Source organism: Crinia signifera, chromosome 2, assembly GCF_055691185.1.
Source record: "Crinia signifera chromosome 2, ASM5569118v1, whole genome shotgun sequence".
Classification (NCBI taxonomy): domain Eukaryota; kingdom Metazoa; phylum Chordata; class Amphibia; order Anura; family Myobatrachidae; genus Crinia; species Crinia signifera.
Genome location: NC_139218.1, coordinates 21,824,991 through 21,834,023, shown reverse-complemented (window position 1 = coordinate 21,834,023; position 9,033 = coordinate 21,824,991). Strand labels below are relative to the sequence as shown.

At 51.7% G+C, this 9,033-nt stretch overlaps 1 pseudogene; it reads left to right on the top strand.

The window, feature by feature from the left end:
* Positions 1 to 7,488: 7,488 nt before the first annotated feature.
* LOC146061892 (5S ribosomal RNA) lies at positions 7,489 to 7,607 on the top strand (annotated as a pseudogene).
* Positions 7,608 to 9,033: the final 1,426 nt, after the last annotated feature.

The window sequence follows — 9,033 nt, the reverse complement described above, 5'->3', positions numbered from 1 at the left end:
CCCTCGCTGGTTAATTCCGATGTCAATTTTGAGGGTGAGCCAAAGTAAGCTTCTGCTGTCCTAACCGTTCAGAGCAAGGCAGACCTGTTACCCATGTAGCATTGCAGGAGTGCTTGTGCTGGCTGGATGGATGAGAGAGCCACGAAGAATAGATAGTTTAGTCCAGGGCAGGAGCATGGGAGGCTGCAGAGGGTGCTGGCCGTGTGGTGCGCGCTATTGCGCCGTGTGCGGGGTGACAGCGGGACGGCTGGAAGATAACTCCGTCTCAGTTTGGAGTTTTCAGCCGGCACTGGTGGGGGCGGTGGGCGTGACCACGTGCGTCCTGACACGTGTTTCGCGTAAAGCTTGGTCACAGGGGTGTGACGGAGTTATCTTCCAGCCGTCCCGCTGTCACCCCGCACATGGCCCAATAGTGCGCACCACACGGCCAGCACCCTCTGCAGCCTCCCATGCTCCTGCCCTGGACTTGCACCCAACTCAAGAGCAGTGTCCTCCCCACCGGCCGCAGCCGGCGCAGGTAACGGGGTTAACCCCCCACACCCTGGTCTCACGGGCAACAATCATCCCTATTGTTCCCTTTAATACCCACCTAATTTTGAAAAGAGGGATTCTCTAAAGTGAGACTGCATGAGTCTGTGTGGCATTTAATAGCATTATCTGCATATTTATCTGCTTGATCACTAGATTTGTCTATATGGTACTAGTAGAATATTAACCCCTTAGTTGCAAGTTATTGATTTGCCTACTGCATTTGTGCTTGTATTTAACCCTGCATACCTGGTGACAGCATACATTCTCTCCAGGTTATATTGCTAATACCTGTTTTCCAAAACACTCTGCAGTGTGGTTCTCTGTGATGTATAGTAACCTATCACTCATGCATGTCATTTAGACGTCTGATACCTAATACTACCCGTTTAATCAGTGTCTGATTACATCCACATGGTCTGTTGGGAGACCTCACACTTACTACCAATTTGTGTTTATATCTACTGCAGCACAGAATTCTAAGGACTGAAATGGTACTAGTAGAATATTAACCCCTTAGTTGCAAGTTATTGATTTGCCTACTGCATTTGTGCTTGTATTTAACCCTGCATACCTGGTGACAGCATACATTCTCTCCAGGTTATATTGCTAATACCTGTTTTCCAAAACACTCTGCATTGTGGTTCTCTGTGATTTATAGTAACCTATCACTCATGCATGTCATTTAGACGTCTGATACCTAATACTACCCGTTTAATCAGTGTCTGATTACATCCACATGGTCTGTTGGGAGACCTCACACTTACTACCAAGTTGTGTTTATATCTACTGCAGCACAGAATTCTAAGGACTGAATCATTCATTATTCTCAGCCCTAATTACCCCAATCAATAACTGGACTCCCCGGTTTGTTTCTGGTGTCTTTTGTAACATATACATTGACACTAGGGACCAATCTCCCTCCTATCTAGGGACCGTGGGTACATTTACCATTTTTTCTTCATAAAATGAATTTTCTCTAAAGCCCTAAGGGCTCTTATTCCCTCATCCCTATCCCTCCCCGTCCTCTTTCATCTTAGAGGAAGCTATCGCATGATCCTCTGACTCTCATCAAATCATCCGATGCTAGCATGATATTTGACAGCAGAGATGAGGGTTCTGTTTGTTAGCACCTCCCATCACTAAACTATCCATTCTTCGTGGCTCTCTCATCCATCCAGCCAGCACAAGTGTGGCACCCCACTGCCGTGGTGCCCCTTGTGTGGTGCCTCAGGTGGAATTTATTGACCAGAAATCCTTTTCCTGCCTAGCAGGCACGGAAGGGGTTAATGAGCCCAGTGAGTGCCCAGCTCCTGTTCACGTGAAAGGAGCCTGCCTGGCGCTGGAATGGCGCGAAGGAACAGGGGTCAGAGGTGAGCCCCGTGGTGTCGGCGTGAGGAAGGAGGGCATAAAAGACTGACCTGAGAGCAGAGAGGAGAGCTGCAGCGAAAGCGTGACTGATGAGCAGAGCGGCGTGAGGAGAACAGAAGACTGCGCGTCACCCAGCCTGAAGCCTCCGGCGGTGATTGACAGCGGGCGCCCGGCAGCGTGTAGGCAGAAGAGGCACCGAGAAGGGAGAGAAGAAAACGGAGCCTCTGAAGAAGGTGCCACTAACCTGCTAGCAGAGCGGTGCGCAGCGGAAGACTGACACGGGGAAAGCGCGCCGGGGAGCTGTGAGAGACGCCGTGTCAAGCTGAAGCAGTCTCCAGCAGCAGGCGTCCCAGCGGTGAGGAGACCGGGAGCAGCAGAGGGGAGAAGACACCCCCAGCCGACGTGAGTGACAGCGGGCGGAGAGCGGAGCGCCGGGTCACGTCACAGAAGACTGCCGGTGTCCAGGGAAGATGCTGCCTGCACCTAGAAGAGAAGATGCTGCTGACGCCGCGGGACAGGAGAAGCTGCAGTGACCCCCGCCGACCTGTGGGAGCAGAGAAAAGACCCAGAAGCCGGGAGCCGTATCGATACTGGCAGGAGCCGGCAACGGAAGCCGATTGATCAGGTACTCATTGCCACCCACCTGGCCAGCACCCTGTGAGCCCAAGCCCCTCCCGGAGACCTTGTCCCTTGGGACGTTCAGTATTATCCCCTTCCACAAGGGTCCCTGGGGGAAGATAGACTTCCACTTAATTAACAGTCCTGCCGCCCTGTTGTGCCATTGTGGGTCTGCCTGGCCATACCCACCCACTGGGACATTGCCTCACCGCAGTATTTAAGTAAAGAGGACACTTGCCTGTGCCACTGACCCAATTGCCCGGTTAAGCCCAGCCCTAGCGACAAGTTGCCACAGTACTAGCAGGGAGTTACCCAGGGAGCGGGGACTCGCCTGTACCCCTAAGGGGACCGTTATCTTGCCGTAGTCTTTTTATAAAAGTGTGCACACTTAGGTAGGCCCATTGCTCACCCAGAGGATTGAACGTCGTGGGACCTTTAGTTGAGTTTAGGGACACTTACTCACATCCGAGACTGTAATGTAAATGTATTGGTAAGGTGTATGGTGCCCTCTGGTGGACGTTCTTTAGTGAAGCAGTTCAGTATCCTTTTGTAATATCTATCTTTATTACAGCTCTTTTATTCCTAGTTTATTTGTCGCATTATTCTGTCATTATCGTTGTTGCTATTTTATGTGTCATCCCTTAGTCTTACGGTACCGTAGGTAGAATTGCTCATGACCAAAGCAGTCTGAGCTTTGATACGGACTGAGGTGGTCATTGGTTCCTAGAGTGTTTTACAGGGATATTTATTCATTCATTTGTGTAGTCTGTACTATAAGTGTGATGTTATTATATTTCATTGAGAAAACCGCAGCAACCGTGCCGTATTTTCCTTTTAATAAATATCAGTTGCTGCCAGCTGTTGTTGTTTTGTGCTTTTTTGTGGGTTCTCTCCCGGGTGTTCCATCCCCTGCCACAGGTGCGTCTTCATCAGCAGAAAGGGCCGTGAAGACTCCCAAGTGCACAGCCGTCGTCTGATCCAGGTACGCTGTCATCCAATAGTTTCAGGGGCACCTGTCACAACTTGGCGTCTACGAACAGGATTGTCAAAGACCCCTGTGAACGGCGAAGATGTTGCAGCCACAGAACGCAGCGGACGCAGGAGACCAACAGCAGGTCGACCAACAGCAGGTCGACCAACAACAGCTCGACCAGCAACAACCTAATCAGCAACAGCCGGCAGAACAAGTACAAGGCAGGAGAAGGCTGCCAGATACACCGATGGCTCCAGCGGCTCAAATCACCATGCCCTACTTCTTTGGGGCACCGTGGATGCCAACATATTCCGGAGACTCCCGCACGCCTGGAACCAGCTCCTTCAGAGAGTTCAAGGAGGGGTTAATGAACACATTCCTGATGTACAGCCCCAGCGAAGAACAGAAGGCGGGAATGGTAATTGGACAGCTGAAAGGGGCGGCGCGACCAGAGGTCCGGTCATGGTCGGCGGAAGAAAGGAAGTCAGCTGATGGCATACTGAAGAAGCTGGCCGGCATCTTCAACGCACAATCCGCTGCAGAATTGAAACGGCGACTGTATGCTCGGAAACAGCAGCCTCAGGAGACCCTGCGGGACTTCGCCATAGGACTGCAGGAAGCGATGCGGGCCATTCAAGCGAGAACCCCACAAGACGTTACTCCAGTGGATGAGACGCTGATTGACATTTTCATTGAAGGAGCCCGAGGAGAGGCAATCAGGTCACAGCTGAGAATGTGGAGGCGACAGAAACCCGACTGCACCTTCCCGGAGTTTAAAGAAACCACCTTGACCATCCTGGGGTTAAATCAGAATGTCGATGAAGAAGGTGGAGCTGCGTCAGCGGGAATGGAGGATGATGAGGTGGAACAAGCCCAGTTCTTTCCAAGATTTGAACCCAGAAAGACCAAGCCCACAGTAACACAACAAGCCCAGGCGACTTCGAATCAGATGGAAACCCTCACCACGGCAGTCACAGAAATGATGAGAGAGCTACGGGACATGCGAAAGGAACAGAATGAAACCCGTCAAGGAAGATGGCAACGTGACTCAGGTGGAAGAGGCAGGCGACAGTGGGACATCCCACGAAGGTCGGGCAGGCGCTCCACAGATCAGTTTGATGCCCAAGGAAGGCCCATCTGCCGCCGATGTAAACTCAGCGGGCATGTCGAACGAGAGTGCGACAAACAGCCTTTAAACGACTCAACCCCGAGGCCAGGGACCGACCCTCGGGAGGAACCTCGCCAGTAGGTCCGCCAACCCAAGAGTGGTGGCCGCAGTTCGTTGGCAAGTGCCCCCACTTGAAGATCAAGGTGAACGGAGTGGAAATGGCAGCTCTCTTGGACACCGGGTCCCAGGTGACAACGATACAACTGGATGCGTTTCAACGCTATTGGAGAGAGGAAGAGATAGTGTCACCCCCGACCCCGTGGCTTAGTCTGCTGGCCAGTAACGGACAGCCAATTGAGTTCAGCGGCTATTGGGAAGCAGATCTCAACATTGGAGATGCCCGACTAGAACGTCAGGGCAGCTTGGTCACGTCCACCTGCAACGAACATCTACCCCCGGTCATCCTGGGAACGAACATCCTAAAAAATTGCCCAGACGAGCTGGTGGAAGCTCTCCGGATCAAGATGCGGGCTGCCGCCCCGAAAGAGCGAAGAGCCATGCAGCAGACAGTGCGCCTGATCGAAGGGCACAAGCGCTTCACCAACTCACAAGGGGAAGTGGGCAAGGCGAGGATCACCGACCGACAACCCATCCTTCTGCGCCCCAATGCCAAACACGTGATCTGGTGCAAGGCCAGGATTGGCCCAGGTGGGCGAGACTATGATGCCGTCATTGAACCGTGTGACCTCGAGGGACAGCAGCCTTTTGCCGTGACCAGGACGTTAGCCAGAGTAGAGCGTGGGAGAGTCCCCGTCCGCGTGCTGAACCCACACAGCTATCCGGTGCGGCTGTTCCGACACTGCACAGTGGCGAACGTGGTCCTGGTTGATTTCCAGGATATCCTTGGAGAGTCTTTGCCGAAAGCCCAACTAGAAGCCGTGGTGGGTCAGTCGAGCCTGATCACAACTGAAACCGCGTGGTGGAAGGAGATACAGGTTGGCGACTCCAATACCCCAACAGAACAGCGTGAGGGCGTCCTTCAGGTCGTCTGCCGGAATGCCAGCGCGTTCAGCCAACACCCAGCCGACTTCGGACGTGCGGAAGGGGTGCAGCACCATATTCCTACCGGATCCAGCCCACCCATTAAGGAAAGACACCGGCCGCTTCCACCGGCCATGTACCAGCCAGTGAGGACCATGCTCGGAGAAATGCAGGAGGCCGATGTGATCAAGAAAAGTCACAGCCCATGGGCCGCCCCGCTGGTCATAGTCAAGAAAAAGGACGGCAGCCTTCGCTTCTGTGTCGACTACAGGAAGCTAAACGCAGTCACCCACAAGGACGCGTACCCTCTGCCCAGGATCGAAGAGTCGCTGACGGCCCTGAAGACTGCCGTCTACTTCTCCACCTTGGATCTGACCAGCGGGTACTGGCAAATCCCGATGGCCCCCAAAGACCGGGAAAAGACAGCATTCACCACCCCCATGGGCCTCTTTGAATTTGACCGGATGCCCTTTGGGCTTTGCAATGCCCCTGCTACATTTCAAAGGGTCATGGAGCACTGTTTGGGCCACAGGAATTTTGAGATGGTCCTCCTGTATCTGGATGACGTCATCATCTTTTCCAAGACGTATGAGGACCATCTAAAGAATCTTGAAGAGGTCTTTGTGCAGCTGACGCGATGTGGCCTAAAGCTGAAACCGTCCAAGTGTCACCTCCTGAAGCCTCAAGTGCAGTACCTTGGGCACATAGTCAGTGCTGAAGGAGTGAAACCAGATCCCGAGAAGATCTGCGCGGTTCAAGACTGGCCAGCACCCAGGACGGTCAAGGACGTGCGGAGCTTCTTGGGATTCGTTGGCTATTACCTACGCTTCATCGAACACTTCGCCAAGGTGGCCGCGCCCCTCCATGAACTACTCCGTGGCAAGTCGGGTCAAGAGAAAAGGAGCACGTCCGTGGTCTCCTGGACAAGGGAACACCAGGCGTCCTTTGCCCAGCTCAAGCAGGCCCTGCTTGAAGCACCCCTCCTGGCCTATCCTGACTACGAGAAGCCCTTCCGGGTCTACACTGATGCCAGCCACCGAGGCCTGGGAGCTGTGCTCTCGCAAGTCCAGGACGGTAGGGAGAGGGTGATTGCCTACGCCAGCAGGGGCCTCAGGAAGACGGAGCTGAACAGCGAGAACTACTCCACCTTCAAGCTCGAACTGCTCGCTCTCATCTGGGCGGTGACGGAGAAGTTTAAGAATTATCTGGTTGCCACTCCCTTCGAGATAGTTACCGACAACAACCCCCTGGCCCACCTGTCAACAGCCCGACTGGGGGCACTGGAGCAGAGATGGATGGCTCGTCTAGCCAACTTTCGCTACACCGTGGTCTACCGAAGTGGCAAATCCAACGGCAACGCAGATGCCCTATCCCGCCTGCCCACTGAAGATGTTGAGGAAGAGGAGCAAGACCGGTCCGAAGATGTTGAGACCCCGGTGTTCAGGCAACCCAAGGAGTGCAGAGCGGTTGTCACCTCCGATCCCGTAGTGGCCGCTATGGACGCCTCTCCTGAGTCGGACCCCAGTGACCAGTTGGGATTCGATTGGGAGCAGATACAGGAAGGGAGTTCGGTGATCAAAGGCCTGAAAGATCTTCTCCATCAACAGAAGCGACTCACCAAGGCGCAGAGGGTCAAGGCCGACCCCGAACTGGTCAAACTGCTGAGACATCGTGACCGCCTGAGCCTCCAACAAGGACTCGTTGTGCGCACCAGCCTTGACCCTGGGACCCACCAGACACTCCTGCAATGCTACATGGGTAACAGGTCTGCCTTGCTCTGAACGGTTAGGACAGCAGAAGCTTACTTTGGCTCACCCTCAAAATTGACATCGGAATTAACCAGCGAGGGCCATACAGCCATACTTCACTGGACCGCCTGTAATCCATCCGAACACAGAAGCTAAGCAGTGAGAGGCTGGATAAGTACCTATATGGGGGACCTATAGGGAATATCCAGTGCTGTATTCATCCACTGGGGCAGTACGCCTGTTAATACTGTTGAGGTGCAGCCACAACAAACTTGGACCCCCTCCTTCTCTTTTCCTCTCATGCCCCAACTGTCCATACCCATCTCTGCCGACACTGTGGTGGATATCGTAGTGGTGGTGCGCAGTGACCTATGCCCTGTCCGATTGCCGATACCGTATATTATATATAAAAATTGGTACTAGGCAACACTCTACCGAAACATTTTCGCTCTTGTTGAATTATCTTTATTCTTGATATTGTCATAATAAGTGGCGGGAGTCCATCACGTATGGTGCTCTCCGATAATCACATAAATGGTGTGTGGATATAGTTATATGAACCTATTTTATTAATTAAGCTTTCAATTAAAAGTTACGTTTTATTGTTACATCATCTGTACATCCATTTAACTGTATATTATATCAAGTGTGCCCCAAAAACCTTGTTGGTTCTTCTTTAGTCTTCTTCTATAGACTACCTCCATTCTCAGCTTCCCTACTGGTACAGGTCCATTTGCTGCCAAGTCCTTTCCCCGTGGTCCTCTCTACGCGTTTCTCCTCCCTTTCAAGATCAGCGGCTTCCTCAGGAGTATTGGATCCAATACTCCTGAGGAAGCCGCTGATCTTGAAAGGCGGAGAAACGCGTAGAGAGGACCACGGGGAAAGGACTTGGCAGCAAATGGACCTGTACCAGTAGGGAAGCCCCAGAAATACCGCAATCAAATTTGGACTGCACCAGCGGTGGGAGCTCACCTCTGTGGATCAGGAGCCTGTCCCCTCATTCCAAACAGCAAGTAAATTCTGTTTTGCAAAGCAGCATCTAACCACTATGTGCACTTAAAGTGGGGACTGTATCTATACTAACAAACGTTAATAACAACTTATCAAGCCCTAAGACTAACCATCTGGATGATTGCATGCATAAACTAACCTGCTAAATACTAGTATCCAAGGGGAATTGTTTGTCATTTATGTATGTATGTCCTGTCCATGTTGCTGGCCACAACACAATTTTTATGAAATTTTAAAATAAATATACAATTTATTCTGCACAAGCGCTGCTTGAAATCTTTGTTTTCTTTGCTTGTTGTCTTTTTAAGGGGTTGGTAATCCCCCTTATCTAAGCAGCTGCAGTGCAGAATAATCAGCAAACAGCGCTCATACCTGTGCTATATTGTTTTGAAAAGAAAACGATGAACTGACAAAAATACGCAATGACGTCCTCCTGAAGATGGAGATTTGAGCCTCCGCCTGTGCACAGCACGTTATACAGTCTTGTGTCTGTGTGTTTTTAAATGTCAATAAATAATAATTAGATCCTTTTAATTTATTGCTAATGTTGTTCCTCTCAATACCTGAGACCATAATGTAAGTATCGAAAATGACTGTAAGTTTACTGATTGGTCACAAACATGCCCATGTCACGT